At 29.0% G+C, this 20,306-nt stretch overlaps 1 long non-coding RNA gene across 1 annotated transcript; it reads left to right on the top strand.

Moving 5' to 3' along the window:
• The first annotated feature begins 18,024 nt into the window (after positions 1-18,024).
• LOC142529228 (uncharacterized) lies at positions 18,025-20,032 on the top strand. The gene is made up of 3 exons (XR_012815856.1): positions 18,025-19,617; positions 19,708-19,777; positions 19,875-20,032. It is a non-coding gene; the product is annotated as an uncharacterized LOC142529228 (long non-coding RNA).
• The last annotated feature ends 274 nt before the right edge of the window (positions 20,033-20,306 follow it).

Genomic DNA, 20,306 nt, shown 5'->3' with positions numbered 1-20,306 from the left:
TAATATTTGACAGCTAATTATAACAAAATAATTTATTTCAATTTAATATGACCGTGATTGGCATAGTTTCGAAAGGATATTTAATACGTTAGGACTAAATTAAAATTTGAAAATTGTGAATCTCTTAGAAAGCTAAAATCGTGTTTACGTTACTATAAATAGGTAAAATATAAAATAGAAATTAAAATTTGATATTTAAAGAAAGGTGCCAAAAGCGTGTGGATACGTGAAATTTATTTTCCTTTCACTTATAATTAATAAAGAAGAGATATTGCGTGATGAATAAGAATTTTGGTATCTACTTTTTTGGGCGGTGAAGTGAAATATTTCTCTTTACGAAAGTTTAAAATATTCTCTCTATTTTTTTTAGTAAAAAATGTAATATAATTCTTATATTATTTATTTAAATCGGCAACTGTTTGCCAGATCGTAACCAATGGAAAATCAATCGCTAATATGTTTTCTTCGACCTCGACAACTCAAAAGTATTCGCATGACACGATGTGTAATAATGAAGTAAAATTATCTCGTATTATCGATCAAATATTTAAAAAAATATTATTCTATGTTGGATGGTATAATTGTTATTACTTGGTAGAACGATCGAACCGTGGTGTTTGAGCTGATGTGCGATTTAAAAATTTGAGTTGTCCCATTACCACCAGCTATAGCTTTTGGTAAAACGGCAAGCGCTCGGTCCTACAATTAGTATCAGAGTCAAGGTCACGGGTTCGATTCACATTGATTGCAAGGAGTGCAATTATTGGGAAGGAGATTGTTGGGTGCAATAATTGTCTCTGCTTGGTAGAGCGATCGAACCGTGGTGCTTGAGCTGCTGTGATTACCACCAGCTATAGCTTTTGGTAAAGCGGCAAGCGCTCGGTCCTACCATTCTATGTGCATAGGAGTATAAACGAATATGTCAATTTACATAAAAATATGTAAAAATACGAGGAACTGACGTGATCTAATAGTATTAAAATAAATAAAGAAATATTCTCGATATAACGTAAACTAGATCGTTAGAAAAAGAATATGGAATAAGACAGGTATTTGTTGAAATCTTCTTAGGAGTCACCGTGTGGGAATATGATGCAATTAGGCAAATTAAACATATACTTTGCACATACACACGAATCTTTCTATCTTGGGACATGTGGATCACATGACGGGGGAAGTGATGTTCGATCGTGAGTAATATAAAAGATAGATATTTTTGGGTTATTATCGAACTATTCTTAAAAATATATAAAGGTCGATTCCGTGATTTATAGTTAATTCGACATTTGGGACGATGTGTCAGGTTTGAAATATCTCCTCCACTTTTATCTAATAATTAAATTTTGTTTGAACAAGTATTTTAAAAACTTTTTTAATATTTGTTAAGTTAAAAAAATTAAACTTAAAGTATGCTTTTGGACAAGATTTTTATAAGTCGATGAATAAAAATTTCTCCGATTATAGTTTGTAAAGAATAAATTTTTTAATGTATTTTGTTATTCTACGGTAATAATGAATGATTAAAAATATAAATTCATTGCATTGCATCGTGTTTGGATCCGTATTTAAGATATTTTGAATTTGGATTGTATGGGTTGAAATTCGAATTTGAAATGCTTCTAATTTTAAATAATTCTATGGAGAATAGACGACCAATAATTGAGTTGACTTATGATTTCATTATTATTTATCAAACTTATTTACAATTATTGAGAGATATAAATGAACGGAATAATAGTACAATTTTAAGGTTTGAATTTGACTAAAATTAAATATATTTGAGTTAGAGCTCGATTCCAAGTTCGATTTTTTATTTTTATTTTGGCTCGTCTTTGGCTTGAAAAGAAGTTCGAGCTCGGCTCCAAATCTTCGAACATACTCGTGAGCTATTCAAATTATTGTTCGGATAATAAATATCGACAATGAAGGTATGAAAACTCGAAATGTATATATGTTTAATATATAATTATATTATTTGGCTCGCGAAATATCGAACAAAATAATTTTGGCTTGGTTCGGCTTGAAAAAAATTTGAACATATTCAGGTTTGACTTGAGTTCGATAAATTTGAATACGAATCAAATATTTATCGAATGGATCGAAAAATTCTTGAATCAACTCGATTCATTTAGAGCTCTAGTTGGGATATTCGTATTCATCATAATTATGTTTGTTCACTAACGTTAACCTGCTATACATACATATATTTATATTCAAAAATAGCAATTATTAGATTAAAAATCTGTTTTTACATAAATTATAAACATAAGCATACACTTTCGCCATTGGCTGTTTCTATTTGTTAAAAATAACTTCTTAATTTTCATATTTGACCAAAATATATATCACCATTTTTCCACAATAATTCTTTAGTTATTATTTTATATATAAAGATAGTATGTAATTATTAAATAACAACTAATTATATTTTGGAAAATCGATTATTCTAACACATTTCAAAGTCATATTTTTAAAAATGGTTTTCTTTACTAAACATTTCACATTATGTCTTATATAATTGAAATATCCTATATTATACTTTTTTATTCTAAATTATTTGATCAAATTCTTTACTGCATAGTTATCAGGAAAAAATAAATAAATAAAGAGGCTGATTCATGCCAATTTTCATGGACCTTCATTCATCTTCTCCGTCTTTGCTCTACATTTCTATTCATTATTTCAAGTAAGTTACTTTACAATCATTGTTCAATATCTGTTCTCATTTTTTATGCATTTTAAACTTGTGTCATTCAATATTTGATAACTAATTAAAATATAATCTTAAGAATATTTAACTCAACATAAGAGGTTCCATTAGAGACGGTTCGAGTCCAACATAACCCTGTGACATTCCATCATTTCCCAATAATTAGATCCTAGAACTCGAGTTTATATGATAAGTTTGTATGGTTTCCAAGAACTCAACAAAAGAATTATTTAAACAATCAGTAATAACACATAAATATACAATTTTATTACATACAGATAAAAAATTCAAACATATTTCAACTTCAAAATATTTTTTTTCGAGTCAATATATCGCGAATCTTTCACTCATTAATACATACAAATAAAATAATTCACACACATTTCAACTTCGAAAAATTCACACATATTTCAATTGCAGTAAATCGCAAATCATCCATTTATTTCAACTTAAAAATATTCTTAATTTAAAAAAAAAACTTAAAATTATGGAAAAATCATGACAATATTCAAGTCAAATTTTTTAAAAAATTAAAATCAAAATTAGAAAATTATATTGGAGTCAAAATATTTAACAATTTGACAGAAACTAAACTGTTTTGCTATATATTTATGCATATATATTATTATAAACAAAAAATTAATCATTATTTGTGTAAAAAAATTAGGTGGACAAAAAAAAAATGAAATTCATACATGTTTGAAGAACTAGAATGGATGTGCTTCAAAGCTTCCAAGGCATGGAATTGTGAGAGAATAAAAGAGATTGAGAAAGAAATTGATGGTGGTGAAGTTTAAATGATATCTTTGTTCTTTGATATAATAAAAAGATTATTTTGATAAATTAATTTAATTGAAGGTTAAAGTCGATTATAGTATATGGTAGAGGCTATTTAAAAAAAACTTCAATTTTTAACTAAAATGATCAGTAAATTAATTCAAATAATTATTTAAGTAAATTATATCAGTTGTTTTGATTAAATATTTATTTATCAATTAAACATAGGTTTCTTGAATTGATTGGATGCAACAATTTTGAAACATGATTAAACACGTATATATGCTTAAACACATAAACAAGATTGGATGCAACAATTTTTTTTTTCAATAAATAATGAAATTGTTATTATATTTTTATGCAAAGTTAGTATCTACTGAGACTCATTCCAAATTTCCATCCATGTTCATATACAAGATTGAATGCAACAATTTTGAAATGTTTGGCTAAATTTATACATATTATTCAAGATTATGTAAGTTTTATAGATTTATTCCAAACAACCCTTGTATCCTTAATTATTTTTAAATCTACTTAGTATACCAATCAAGTAAGGCATAGTTCGCTACATATGACAGGATAAACATGTGATATATAATATAAGGATAATTTAATGATAAATAAGATGTATGATATTATATTTAATGTTTGGTATGATTTTAATAAGAATGATTAAATTTATATATTATATTGTAATTACAAAATTAATCTTATCATAATAAATTTTATAATTTCAAAGTTGTTGTTTGAGTTCATATTTCTTATCTATTCATGCGCCGACAGTACTTGCATGATTTATTTATTTTTACCTAATTTATATATTATATAATATGATAATTGAGCCCTTGATTTTGTGAGTCAAGTCAAATATCGATTTTTATGGTTAATCGAGTGATACTAATAATTTTATTGAGATTATAAAAATCATTTATATTTCGAGTTCATTTATATAATTATCATATTATATAATATATAAAAATAAATAAAAATATTTATTTGATTTTAATTTCTACCTACTAGCAGAGATTTATAAAAATCATTTATATAACTATCATATAGTAATACTAATTTAAAACTTGATCATATATAAGGTTTAGGATTGATCATATATAAGGTTTATGATTTTTATATATTGACGGCAATTAAGTCATTTGTGATGTTTTTTATCATTAAATTAAAATTATCACATCTCATAAAAAGGATACTTTATCCTTGTATAAAATTATTTATCACAGGCCCATGATATTATCATGGTCTTTTTAAAAAAGTACCAAATGTGGGATAAAGATGATTATTTATCACACTAATTTTATGGGGAGTACAATCTAAGTTAATATATATAATTCTCAATAACTTAATTCAGACAATGTAGAACATCTAACATATATCTATCATGCCTAATAATTAACATTTTGATCATGAAATTTATAAGATATTATAGCGGGTGTCCACAAGGACAGTCAAATATATAACGATCAGTTTAAGCTCTGATATCATGTTAAGATGATGAACTTATATCTAAGGGAAGATTGTCCATGTTCATGTATACAATTCAGAAAAAATTAATTCAGCTGGTGTGAGACATCTAACAGTGAATACTTTTATCTAAATATTTTAACAATTATATATACGAATTAATGCATAATTATAAGATCTAAGACTCTAAAAAATTTATAGATAATTTTATTTTTGTTTTTTAATGATGTTTTAAGTTTGTCCTTTAATTTTTAAGAAACGAGGATCAAAATATATGACCCTAATAGAAAAAAAAAAATCTGGTTATCTAACACCAACACATATTAGAATACACTTTCAAAAAAGAAAGATGGAAAATGTGAAAGAATACATACCTAGAATAATAAAAAAATGGCCAGGGAGTTGAACAGGTTTTATTTGGTGAAGTTAGCTATAGCTATTTTTGAAAAGGGAAAGCTACAGTTTACCAAAAATGGAAATATGGTTCCACTTACATTTCATACATGCTTTTCTTTGCCAATAATTTCAATTTTGGTTTTATAATATGACTATTTCCATTTTTAGTCCCAAAAACTTTCAGTTTACAGTTTTAATCCAATTAACTGGTCGTTTTCACTTTTAATCCTTTTTATCGGGTCCTGGCGTTGGACATTACGTTGGACATTGAATGTCCAACGCCACATAGCCATTTACAATGTTACATCATTATTTTCCGATTACACATAAGCACTTCAATAAAACATGACTAAAAATGAAGACAAAAAGCCACTTAGATAGTGTTACAAAAGTCTATAATCATTTTTAAAGTATTTGTAAACACTACCTTATTAAACTAATTAACCTTGCAACTTGAAAATATTTTGGACTGAAAATGGAAAATCGATAAGCTGCGTGACCTAACTATAATTTTCCCTTCTCAAAATGAATATCAATAGAATTCAAGGTTAATTTACGGAACTCCCATTTCTCGATATATATTAAGATCAAACATTTAACTAAAATATTAAATCGAACGAGTTACAAATTCCAAACGACTGCATAAAGACAAAAAATTCTTGTGAGATTGTCTCACTATGTGCCAGTTTTGTGATATATTTTCAACCCACCTAACTCATGAAAAAAATATTAAATTTTAAGTTAAAAGTATTACTTTATATGATCGATATGGATTGGGTCGGCACGTCTCATAAATCTTTGAGACATTCTCACAAGATACTAATCCATAAATGCACGTTTTAATGATAATCGCATTATTGATACATAAATACAAGTAAAGTAAGTGATCATTATATGAATTTCGGGGTTTAATTTTTTTTTAAAAAAATAAAATATAATTGAAAAAAGAAATTACTATTAGTTGGTTAAACTCCTCGGGGGGTTCTTCCTGCAGACAAAAATGCGACTTTTATACGCGTTTTGTCGCGCTGATTTGAATTCCCATTCACGGAAATAATAACGTGCTTAACAAAATGAACCAAAAGCGCAATTTTTTTGTTAATATCTCTTTGTCTCTATATCATCTTTTATTTTCGCATGTTGCGGACATTTCACCACTGTGATAATACTAGTTTAGCTTCAAAAGCAAAGTAAAGGAGTATCTTTTGAAATTTGTTAAAGTGAAAAGCATTGATATAGGATTACATTTGGATTAATGAATTTCGAATTCACGATTTCAAATTAGTTGGCTTATTTGAATTAGGGCGGTAAACTGAGTAGATAAATATTTGATTTGTATTTGAATTTATCGAATTTGAGACGGACTCAAATATGTTCGAATTTTTTTTGATTCGAACTCGATCCAGTGTTATTTTTAATATTTTTGCTCTCAGATGACTTAATTTCATCAATGGAGATTACGATTAACGTTTATGTATTAAAAAAATCAGATATTAAATACCAAATTATTTATAATCTACACTTCTTCTTTTTTTTTTACCCAAAAGGGGTATGAAACTCGACGGGAGAAACGGAATTCGTTTTTGGACAAGAAGCAAGACAAATGGTGAGTTTCATTAAATTGTCATGCATGAAACATATGAATGATATTAGTGATATATATTTTAAATATGTATAGTCCATAGAAAGTCAAGAATCATGTATTTTTTTAAGTGGTTGATCTTATAATGTTTTAGGGGAAAAAAAAATTCTTTTGTTTACTAGCTTGCCCAATTTTGTATTTTAGTTATATTAAATTGTTAAATTTTGGTTTTGGTACATTAATTTTTATTTTCTGACTATCTTGGTCTAATTGATAATGTGAGACCAAACATATCAGCAATTTCCAATTTTTATGTCAGTAATCTTAACAAAAAAGACTAAACCGAAAAAAGATCATAGTGACTGCATCACAACTAAAATTTGAATACTTAGTGGACTAAAAAATTTATTTTACCTACTCTTTTAAATATGCACAAGAATGACGTGCATTTATAATAAAATTTTGTTTCGTTATTGAAAAAAATCTATAAAAGTTTTCGTCCGCGCGTAAATGAAATAAGATTTAGATAATTGAGTGAATGGTATATTTAACTTATTTTTAAGGAATAAAAAATTAAAATTCTGTAAATGAATTAATAAATATAATTAAGTTCATTAATATTCTCATAAATCGTGTAATTAATGTTTCAGTAATCTAGGTTGACATTTTTGGTCAAGTCATGATGTAAAGCGTTCGTGGCCAAATAAACTTTTTGCGAGAACCAAACTAGAAAACGGGTGGTTAGTGATCTGCGGTCATCTACCTGTAAAACCATGTATCCAGCGCATTCAAACACGACGATACTTAATAAATTAATAGATTTTTTTGACACGGTTGTGGACGGATTTATATCCGTGTGATTGATCGAGTCAATATATATCTGAAGTGAAAAATAATACTTTTAACATAAAATTAAGTAATATTTTTTCATGAGTCATATATAAGATTTGCAAGACAGTCTCGTAGAAATTTTTTTGTTCATGAAATCAGGGCAATGAGTCATATTGCTTTCAAACTCCACCTTCTTTCTTTCTTTTTCTTTTTTATTTTAAGTAAACTAAAAGTCTTGGATGAACAATACATTTTAAATTTAAATCTATTTTATTGTATGGAGATAAGATTGTCAGACAAAAGTGTTCGTCACGACCATTTATTGGGATGCCACTTAAATTCAAATAATAAAAATAATAATATTGTTATATATACATATATATATGGTTGGAACAATATCTACTCTATTATATGTATTGGTGGACCAAATACACGACGTCATGTCAACCAATGCATGCATGCAGCTTCCATTAAGTACGGTGGGATCAAATTTTGCCGAATGTTCTCTAAAAAAAAGCCGAATATCATATAAATTATTATTTATATCGTATATTAAATATATAAGAATATGACATGAATTTAAAGTTTCAATCTACGACGGAAAGTAATGTAAATGTATTGGATGTAATAATTGTCCCTGCTTGGTAGAGCGATCGAACCGTAGGTGTTTGAGCTGCTGTACGGTTTAAAATATTTGAGTTGCACCATTACTAGCTACTAGCTATAACTTTTGATAAAGCGGTAAGCAGTCGGTTCTACAATTAGTATCAGAGCCAATGTCACGGGTTCGATTTTCATTGATTGCAAGGAGAGCAATTATTGGGAGGGAGATTGTTGGGTGCAATAATTGTCCCTACTTGGTAGAGCGATCGAACCGTGGTGCTTGAGCTGCTTTGCGGTTTAAAAGATTTGAGTTGCACCATTACCACTAGCTATAGCTTTTGGTAAAGCGGTAAGCACTCGGTCCTACAAAATATTTTGATAACAGATTCAAATATAGTAAATAATGAGTTCGGGCTCGATTTCGATTTCGATTTCGTCGAATCCAAATAATGCCACCTAGCTCTAAATTAAACCAAAAATTTACAATACATAACAAGTATATATTTCTTAATATATGTAACGTCTGACCCAAAACTTGGTTATTTCTAGCTTTTTACCTGTAAACATAAGCTAGAAATTTATCTGGTGTACGTATAATCACTAATTATATTGTTAGAATATCGATTTTTAAAGAATAGCTGAGATATGAGATAACATCCATTTATTAGACTGTGCAATTTATACATATAAACTGTATAATAACTTGAATCTTTTGCAAGCCAAATCAAGTCAGTAATAAAAATGTTACAGAATACGCGATTGCTTAACTAAGACTTAATGCTAATTATATACTAAGATGTCACATCAGAGGAATTCGATGTAACTTTGATTCTATATCGAACCTCAACTTTGAGAATTCTTTGAAACCTCTGGCTATATTCTTTTCATATTTATAGATAAAATATCGTAAGCTAAAGCTGAAAAAAATAATAATAATGGAGTTGTTCATTTGATTTGATTTTGATTTTGATTTGATTTGAGATCTACATATTGTTTTTCAACTATTCATTACAAGAAAAAACACCTTCAACAACGCACATGCGAAATATGCTATACGTGTTTTAAGAAAATTTTAAAACTATTTTGTCTAAATTATCGTATGAAAATATAAATATTTAATAAATATCATTGAATTAATTAAAATTAGGAAGTGGCCAATTATCAGTTGACGCAATTCGATAGCACTTTTCTTGGCGGAAATTTCCTAGAAATTCAAAGAGCAACGTGCATATATATGTTCCCCACGCAAATATTATTAAAAAGAAAAAAAAAATATTCTGGACAGTGGTGATGTATTTTTGTCTCAAGAGCTGAAAATATAAAATTATAATTATAGAAAATTATATTTTTTTAGAAAAAAAAATATAATTTATATTTAAGGAGTCGTGAAATACATGAGTCTCGAACTTGAAACTGTGTCGTATATTAAGATATAATGGATACCATTGAGTCAAGAAGCTTGTGGTTTACATGGTTCTACATTTGATCATCTCACGACACATGTTTAACCATGGCGAGAGGGGGAAAATCTCGATTTGGTCTCACATTGTTTTGTCTATTTTTTTGGTTTATTTAGTTCCGGATGAACTTGGAGGGCCAAAATCTCGATTTGGTCTCACTCCTTTTGTAAAAAATTTAAAAAAACACTTTAATAAAAATATTTTATAAGTATTTGTCCAAACAATAAGTTTAATATTTTATTTATTTTAAAATTTGCAGCATCAATGCATCTCTTTTACCAAAAAAAAAAAAAGAAAAAGAAAAAGAAAAGATAAGAAAAGAAAAAAGAAAGGTGTATTTCAGGAAATCCATTGGTGACCAAGGTAGTTCTAAATGTCACACATTCTTAATTAATAGTAGAGTATGCCTCTTGTGAGACGATATAAAAAATCTTTATCTGTGACACGAGTCAATCCTACCGATATTCATAATAAAAAGTACTTTTTCATTGATGACTCAAATAAGAAATCCGTCTCACAAAATACGACTCGTGAGACCGTCTCACACAAATGTTTGTCTTAATAGTATATAATACACATAAATATTTATATTTCATTGGTTTTTATTTTTTATTTTTTATTTTTACACTAATCTATTTTATAGGAAACATATATATATTTGGGCAATTTATTAATTATGTTAAAAAGAATATGTTAAATCACTTGAATCATTTTTTAACTATATATAACTCAAATTTCTTCATTCGATTTAAATGAAAAATACGATAAAGTTCAATCATCAATTATCATATCGTCTTTTTCCGTATTTAATATTAACATTTTCCCGTTTCCGTTAGAATGATAGAGTGCTATGGAATAAAAAATTAAATTATTTGTTAAGGAAAAATATAGGACAGCTAAATAATAATAATAAATAAATAAATAAAAATATAATCAGCGTGAAAATTGTAAGAAAGCGGGTGGGCGAAGTAATTCTGATTTGTTGCACCGACCCATGTGCTAACTTAACAAACTTAAAGAGATAGGCCCCAATCCAGGTCAGTTAGGCCCATTTAAGACACGATCCGCAATCAAACAAAAAATATTGCCCGATAATTAGCTATTGTTTGCAAATATTTTTAAAAAACATTATAAATTTTTGAAAAAATTCATAATCATTTTTTAAAACATTTGTAAATTTCAACTTAATGTTTTTTGAACATTGCATATTTGATTCTTGAGACTTTTGATGAGTTACTCCGTAAAATTTACATTTGAATATTTGAAAGTTATGTTTGATTATTTTATCTTAATACTTCATTTTGTTTGACGATAATTAATTTATTATATAAGAGTTTGTGGAGTTTGTACACAAATATATAGTTGAAGTTTCACATGGAATGTACGATAAGATTTATTAATTTATTTTTTTGTTTTTTTTAAATAAAGCGAATAATATGGTTTAAAATGATATATTTAAAAAATCATAAAGATTTTTTTTAGTAAATATTTAAATTTTCATATTCAAATTCCTTTTTCTCCAACAAAGAAATGAATCTCTCTATATATTATTTGTTATGATCGGATTAGAGTTTAAAAAAGTTGAATAAACTCTTTAAAATATTTTTACGATTAAAAAAGCTATAATAGCTCGTACTTGAAATATTCAAAAATGAGTCGAACACTGAGAAATTAAGTCGAGTTTGGTTCTAAAATCAATCGAAAGAAACTTAAAATAATATCTCTAAAAATCGATTAAATATTTTGAAAAACATTTAAAAAGTATGTAAGTTGAAATCATAAGAATGATTTGATTTAAACATTTTGTACGCGATATTTTGGTATTTGAAAAACACATAAAAATTTAAACTATACAAGCCAAAAACAGTAGCAGGAGTAAGTAAATGTGATAAATAAATATGCGCAAATTTGTTTATAGATGTCTGGAGATTAACAACTCATATGTCACATCTCATTCCTCTTTAGGGGATTCATTAGAAGACTTTGATTTATACAATCATTTGTACAAACTCATTTCAACTTAAGACTTATATCTTGCTTAATCAAAAATCCTAGCACACTCTTGATGGTAGGCCACCGCCGCACAATGCACATAATGTTTAACGTCTTTTATGTCAAGAGTACAGATACAATTTTTAATGTCTTTGTGAAAAGACTATAACTCAACTAAACTTTGAAGATTATCTCTCTTGTATATATGAGCGATTGTATCTGTGAAGAAATTAATTCATTATAACTGTATAAACTCTCAAATGTATCCTTACACACGAGGAAATACTCTCATTAAGCTAATATATCTATTTAGGTTCTCCTTCTTGGGCTTGCTCTCGTTTTAGCTATATTTTTTTCACATAGGCTTCTCATACTTTGAATCCCCTCCAAAAGCTTGTATTTTATCTTTAAGATATTGTATATATAGCCTCCAAGAGTGATATATATATTAGACACAAGAATATGGCCGTTGAAAAAAGATTATGTACTGTTTCTGACATAGCAACAGTCATATTTGACTTTCTAGCATGTTGCTGGCGCGGTTCGGTTCCAGAGCAAAACGAATGAATGAATGAACAAAACGGTCGAGTGAAATGTGATCTGGTCTGGTGAATATATCTCTTGATTCGTTGATTTTTGGGCCAAGTGATAAACATTAAAGTTGTATACTTTTTATATATATAGCTTTTCATAGAATCAAGAATCACTCAATTTTGAGGTTACATGAGATATATATGCTCAAAATACTGGACTGTGTACATACTTGAACTCTTTTTGCAACCTGTGCAGAACCAGCAATTTCATCGCGAATTATCAACTTCTTAAGCTTCGATTCAAACTTCAACCTTTGAAGATGATTAATATATAATTGTCTTGTATTTTTAACTCATACTAAATCGTTCCATTACGATAACTGAATTAGAGATATCGCCAAAATACCAGAATTGGTACATGAGCCATCCGACTCGAGGATGTTTGGCCGGTAGGATATTACGACTTCCACTTCTAATCAATGATATCCGAATTCACTCATTTAAGTTCCAAATTTTCAAATCTCTCAACTTGATATATCACAACTACTTACTTGATTAAATATGTTAGAAACACAATAATAAATTTTTTTATTATCAAAATCAAGATTGATAACATTTTTTCAACTCAACACCGTTATTTAATTTCAAACTATACACTAAAAAAATTCAAAATCCATTTATTTTCAATTCCAATTCCAAATCTAAATCCCAATTTTTAAAAATCCAAACACATTGTTAGGCTGAAATACTTTAACTCACGTTTATTTTATTGATCAATTTCCAAGATTGTATTTAGATTGATAGATTTGAGATGACTCACTACAACAAATAATGGTTATTATGACACCTTTTTGTAGACACTTTTAATTAAATGTTGTTACAAATACTTTATAATGACACTAGTAAAAAATTAATAATATGTACAATAAAAAAACATATTAGATTAGTTATCCTGACATTTTTAATTGATGTCATTTTTTATATGGAGGGAAACAATTATTTTCCGTCCTCTGATATTTATCCAACCCAAATACCGTTTTTACTTCAAAATTTAAAAAACATGGGCTTCACTTCTAATTTTTTGTAATATTTTACTTTGACGGATTAGTTTTGATGAAATAATAAATTAATAAAACAATTTATAATTTATATTTAGTGAAGTAAAAAAATGAACCATAATTTAATTTTTACCAAAACAAAAAAAAAGTTAAAAACTCATATTTCTAACCAGGCATGCTTATCGGTTCCACCGGACCGGTTTTAGACCGGTTCCCACCGGTTCTGGGTCCGGTGAGTTCGGAACGAAACCAAGACCGGTTCGGCTTCGAATAAACCGGTTCCGGTTCGGTTTAAACCGGTTCCGAACTTTAATTTATTATATTTTACTATATAATTAAAATTAGTAATATTAATGGACAATTTTTTATTTAGTATTTTGATTGCAAATAATTGTGATTACATAAAAAAAATATAACAGAATAACTTAAACATTTATTTTTATAATTGAACATCTAAAATTCATCACGATTTATTAAAATATATTTGGAATATTCTGGATCTTCGTCGGAACTTGAGCTTTGGAATTCGTCGATCGCGCCAGAGGTCCTATTCTTTTTTTCTGCTGCAAACCAATCTTGTAGGCACGTTAGCATGTAAAGTGTTTCTGGCTTTAAATTAGTTCTTTGGTCACCAATGATCCTTCCACATACTGAAAATGCTGATTCGTAAGCAACACTTGAACTTTGAATGGGTAGGACATCTCTTGCAATTGCAGATAACACCGGATAAAGTTTAGAATTTACTTTCCACCAATCAAGAACATCGAAATTATCCGTAGTCTCAATATATTGACTTAGATAAATTTGGATCTCATTGTAATTGATTGTTGTCACCAATTTTCCTTTGAACTTTTGTCGTTTCAAACTTTGAAAGAAGTTCAGTGCTCCACTTTTGCTCTTATATGTCGGCATCTCCTCCGGCTGCGCACTCGGTTCATCACATTGTTCACTAGCATACAAATCAAACAATTCTTGGAGAGAATGCATGATTGACTTCTTTTGATCGTCAACATTCTTCTTAAGAAATTTAGCATAATATTCAAAAAACACGTCTAATCCTCCTTGATTTTGAGTATGATCAAGTAATGTTGCTAAACCATGCACAATTGGGATAGTTTCCCAATATTTTAAAAATTTGTTTTCCATATTTGAAACAAAATCACGCATAACAGAATCATCGCGATATTCAATAAATTTATAAAACATATTGAAAAGCAAAGGTAGAAACATGATTGAAGTAGGGTAGTTAATGCCAGAAAATTTTTCGGTTGCTTCTTTAAAAATTTCTAACAAAGAAACACATTTACTCAAAATATTCCAATCATCGCTTGTTAGTATTAAAGCTTGTGTTGTAATATTATTATAATACGTAGTAACTAAATCTTGAAAACGTAATAAAGTATGAAGCAAGTGATATAAAGAATTCCATCTAGTTTCAATAGGAAGAGGAAATTTTTTAAATTTAATTCCGGTTGATTCGACTAGTGTTTTTCAGTCACGTCCATATCTTCTTTCACGTAATAATTTCCCACATAATTTGAATTTTTCTATTACAGTGGACATTTGTTCATCACATGCACATTTAACACATAAGTTGATAATATGACACGCACATCTAACATGAAGCAAATTACCTTCTAAAATTGGTTTTAGTGAATCTTTAAGATAGTTAATTGCAAGAGTATTGGCACTCGCATTATCTAAAGTTATCGACATTATTTTATTTTGTATGCCATAAATCTTAACAACATTTAAAACATATCTAGCGATAGTGTATGCGTTGTGAGACGATTCTAAATGATCTAGCGCTAAAATTCTTTTTTGCATATTCCAAGTTTCGTCAATCCAATGACATGTAACAACAAGATATGATTCATATTTTAAATTAGTCCAAATATCAGTTGTCAAACTAACTCTACAAGAAATATTTGAAAGATGCGATTTTAGTGTTTCTTTATATTCTTTGTAAATATCAAAACAATATTTCTTAATTGTATGCCTAGAAATATTGTGAAAACCAGGTTGAATAGTACTAGTAAATTCAACAAAACCTTCTTGTTCAGCTATTATAAAAGGTTGACAACATTTGGTAACAAACTTTACGATGGCTTTCCGAGAAATTTCTTTTGTAATTGTAAAAGCTTTACCACTAAAAGGATTAATTTGTTGTTGTATTGGTTCCCTACCGAATGGTTGTAGCGTATCAGGGTCAAGTTTATGTACCTTAACTAAATGTTTTTTCAAAGTTCCGGTACCACCGGAACCACCACCCGTTTTGTAAGAATATCTCGTTTCGCAAATTTTACAAACGGCAAAAGAGTTATTCGTACCTTGTTGTTCAATATCAAAGTGATCCCAAACTTTGCTTCGCTTTGCACGGGCTGTCGTCGTGCTCGTTGAGATTGTGTTGCTTGCTCGATTAGACGATGGCGTCCCTACATCTTTGTTGGGGAGTTCCATGGCTTCTTCATCCTCGTGGCCAGGTTCAACTTCATCAAAATCAGGGATGTAGCCAAAATGTTCACCAAAGTCGGGAGCGTATTCGCCACTACCACCACGACGATTTGAAGATGATGCCATTGAAATTCGAATTGTTTAAATGAATAAATTGCGAAATAGTAAATATATAACAATAAAAATAATACGGATTATAGATAAAATTATAACACAATTATTGAATATATTTGGAGATATGATAGCAAAGAAAGATATTGATTGTAGAGAAATGGAAAGTTGAGAAAAAATTGATATGTGAAATGTAAAAAATGAGTTGTATTTATAGATGAATTTTGGGGTTATAAAAAAGATTGTATATTTGCACTTTGGCCAAATTGATAAAAAACACTGCAGGTTCCGGATACGGTCCTGAACCGGTTTGAAACCGGACCCGGAACCGGTTGAACCGGTTCAGAATATGCTGAACCGGTTCAACCCTCAAACCAATGAATTGTATATGGTTTCGGGTCCGGTTCTTTCATTCCGGATCCGGTTCCGGGCTTAACGGACCGGTTCCGGGTCGGTTCGGGTCCGAACCGGTCCGTTAAGCATGCCTACTTCCTAACTTTTGCCAAAAAAGAAAAGAGATAGAAGCCAACCCTATTTCCCAACTCAATCCCACGGCGGTAACCTTCTTCCCCAAACCCGTCACCCTTCTTCCCTCACCAGAAATGATGGTGCAGTCACCGGGATTGGAGTAGCAACCACCGTAGAAGGTAGCTGAGTTCTGGACAACGATTGTAGAGGCTGGAATAGAATTAGGTAAGCTTCTGGACAACGTCACCCCTTTTCTTCCCCGAACCCGTCACCCTTCTTCCTCTGCTTGTGCTTCTTGGTCCGAATTAGGTGAGCTTGTGATTGTATTACTTAGTAGTTTTGCTGTTTGTTAAGGTAGTATTTGAAGCCATTTAAGTTTCCCTGTTTTTCCAGCTTAGTTTCGGTCGAGATTTAACATTTTTCGGCAAGTTTCGGTAAACTCCGACGATTTTCTGTACCTCGATACCGCTAGCGACTAATTTTAATCCCGATATTGTGTTTGAGCCTTTGTGGTTGCTGTACCTCGAGACCGCTAGCGACTAATTTCCCCCCTGCTTCTATGAACGAAATTATTCTTCTTGTGATAATATAGAACCAGTAGATAGATATCACATAAACATAGACTTACTTGAGTGATTGTTCATATGTGGCTTTATAATATGACATTAGTTGGAGAAGCGTTAGTGGCCCTTCAGGAGGTACTAATACTTGTAATGTGTTGCAACTTGATTGAAGACGTTGTAGCTTGAATCCTTGCGATATACTCAGGTCTTTACTTTTTAGAATAAAAACAGCTTCTTTGGATGACTCATCTTGTGGCACCAATATCTATAACATAGACTTTGTCCAATTTGTTGAATTGGACAACTCATCTTCTTTGGATAACTTATCTTGCTTCTCTAATGTGAATTTACGAATTATATAGCTGTCTATGTTTTAGACTTGTGTTCCTGCTTGACTTTGTGGTTTTCGATCCCCGTAATTTTCGCAGTGGTAAACATTATTCATTATCGGTAACTAATTAATTTCTGAAAATATTTTAACACATTAAATTATGCATCCTAAAGGGTGTTTTTTTTTTAGGGAAACACCATCATGCATTTCAAATGACTTTTATTGGGATTCTCTTTTAAACTCACACGAACTTCAGGAGATTTAGCCCTTGTTCTTTAAAATTTGACATAGATTCCAAAGTTTTTTTTACAACTACTATCCATTACTTCTTCATCAAAAATTCAAGTAGGCTCTTTTAGTTTATAGAAGATTACTCTAGCTGCAAAGAATAGTAATTTTCTATGTAAAAGCTGGTTTGTATTGATACATATGATTTTGTAAGCTATATATCAAATATGATTAAACTTTTAAAATAAATTCACAAAGAATCATATTTAATCAAGTGTTAATCCATTTCAAAAAAAAAAATCAGGTGTTAATCATGACATTAATAGTCACATTTCTTTTATTCTCATTTTTATGCTGATTTTTTTTATTTTTATGCACTAATTTTCTTGATTAAAATGTCTACTTAGCAAAGTTTGTTCATTTTCATTAATAGGTATTCTTCTTTCGTTTTTTGTTTTTTGTGTTCAAGAAATTAAATGTCATTATATATTTTAATTTCATTTTTCACTATGGATCTTTTATTTATCATATCAAAGGATATAACTAACTTTTTTTTATCTGCAAGTTGTGGCTTTTGCTCTTGATATGAATGGATAGTGGGGGTAAAACTATTGGAAAAACTCATTTTCAACATCAAGATAAGGCAAATACACTATCTCGAATTATGATTGCCAATCACGCAGCTCGAAGTTCAAAAAGAGGTAGCATGTAACTTTATACATCAAGGATCTATTTGCTTCTTTTGTATTACTCTTATTGGACCTTTTGATTTTGTCTGAATTTTATGTACTTTGTTCAAGTTGGTCTTGCAAGAGAACTCGGTAGCATGACAGCTAGCGGAAAAGGTTAGCTTTTTCTTGTTTATTGAGTTAGTACTTTATTGATTCAGCATTGGCTTTTTGGTTTAAGAATATACGTTAGATGCGTAAATGATTTTTCTTTTGTTTATTTTGATATTATTTATTATTTGATGTGGCATAATGAGTTGGAGTTTGCTTTTTTGTAAGCTATGTTTTGTGTGAGCTTATAATTATCTCAAGTTAGCCATTTATTGATTTAGATAGTATATTTTGGTTGAGAATATATATTACATGTATAATCGATGTTTTATTATTTATTGTTTGACATGATATAATGATTTAATATTTAACATTATAATGCTACACAAAAAACTCAAAGTTGTGTATACATATTTTGCATCTCTCTAGTTATAATGTGTTTGCTTAGACCTGATGGAAGATTAGTCCAATCTTTATGTTTTTAACCTCCAGACTGTCATTCTTTTCCAAATTTATCTTTTGATGTGATTGTTGAAGTAATTCTATTTTCTGATCACTTTAAGGAGATTTGAATGTCTTATTCTATTAATTTCCCCCCTCTTTTTCTACTGTTGTAATTATTTTTTCTTGGACCTTTACTTGCATGTCTTGCAACTTGTTCTTGTGATAATATTTGTCCGATCAATACTGAAAGATCATGCTCATTTCAATCTTGGCTCATTTTGAATGAGTTTAACTCATCTATTATCTCGATAGAAGCATTCTTGATTGATGTTGGGCTGTGTTTTACTGTTTTAAATACTTGCACATGTTGACTAATTTTTCTAAATGAAATTTTCTATCTGATGTTTGTACTGTTAAGTAAAATCTCTTGCTTTTTGCTGTCATGAGTTAACTAATTTGAATTATGTTTCTTTATGCTTTTTTGTTTTCTGGCTAGCTGGACATACTCATTAGCATAATAGTTATTGATGATTGTACTTTATAATTGTTTTTATCAAAACCTTCTCTTTTGCACTTTCACGTAGATTGGATGTTCTGTCTCAATAAAAAGTCTATTTGATTCGACGAAAATTGTGGCAAAAAGAGTGGTTCGTAGCATGGATCCAAATACCGAAGTAGGAAGATAGACGTTGGGACCAAATTTGTGTGAAATACAAGTACTAATTGTCCTAGAACGGGAAGAGTGTTTGATTAGGCCATATGATCTTTTACAAAAGATTGAGGATACACTTGGAGGAATGATAGCTTGGCCTTGTCATTTGGTATGATATTCAACTTTTCAATTAACTAGTATTTATTGTTATGTCCGTCATTATAGTATCTTTTTAAACCAATATCAATTATATTTGCAGTTGACTGTTAATAAGAAAGATTTCTACTAGGTGCATTTGGATAGATAATAATTTTTCAGTTTATCATTTGGTATGATATTCATTAGTTTGAATTAAATTTTAATCTCTTTATTTTGTGCTTCTTTAATTATATTTCATTCATACAAATATATGAATTTTTATCGTAGCTGACAAGAATATTGGATTTTGATTAAGATGAGATGGTTGAAGAATGAAGATGCGTCACGAGTTTGCTTATGTTGTGCTTTACAAGACTTAATTGTTTGCTAGTTCTTAAACTAAATACATTTGGTACATTTGTTGGGGTATATATGTTTTTCGAGGTAATAAATTTGTCAGTCTTATACAGTAATGATTGCAAAATTAATGACAATTATTGATTAGCAATTTAATTTCTATTTTAAAATTTTGTATTTGTATTTATGTTAATTTGTTATATCCTTGAATATTATATTAAAAAAATATTGAAAATCGATGTCATTTCATAAAATATGACATTTTTTATGTCACAATAGAACATTAAATCATGTACATAAAAAATGTCATTGTAAAACTCATTTGGAGACATTTCAAAAAGTCATTATAAATAACTATTAATG

Source organism: Primulina tabacum, chromosome 16 (genome assembly GCF_025594145.1).
Source record: "Primulina tabacum isolate GXHZ01 chromosome 16, ASM2559414v2, whole genome shotgun sequence".
Classification (NCBI taxonomy): Eukaryota; Viridiplantae; Streptophyta; class Magnoliopsida; order Lamiales; family Gesneriaceae; genus Primulina; species Primulina tabacum.
This window is presented reverse-complemented; position numbering and strand designations above follow the sequence as displayed.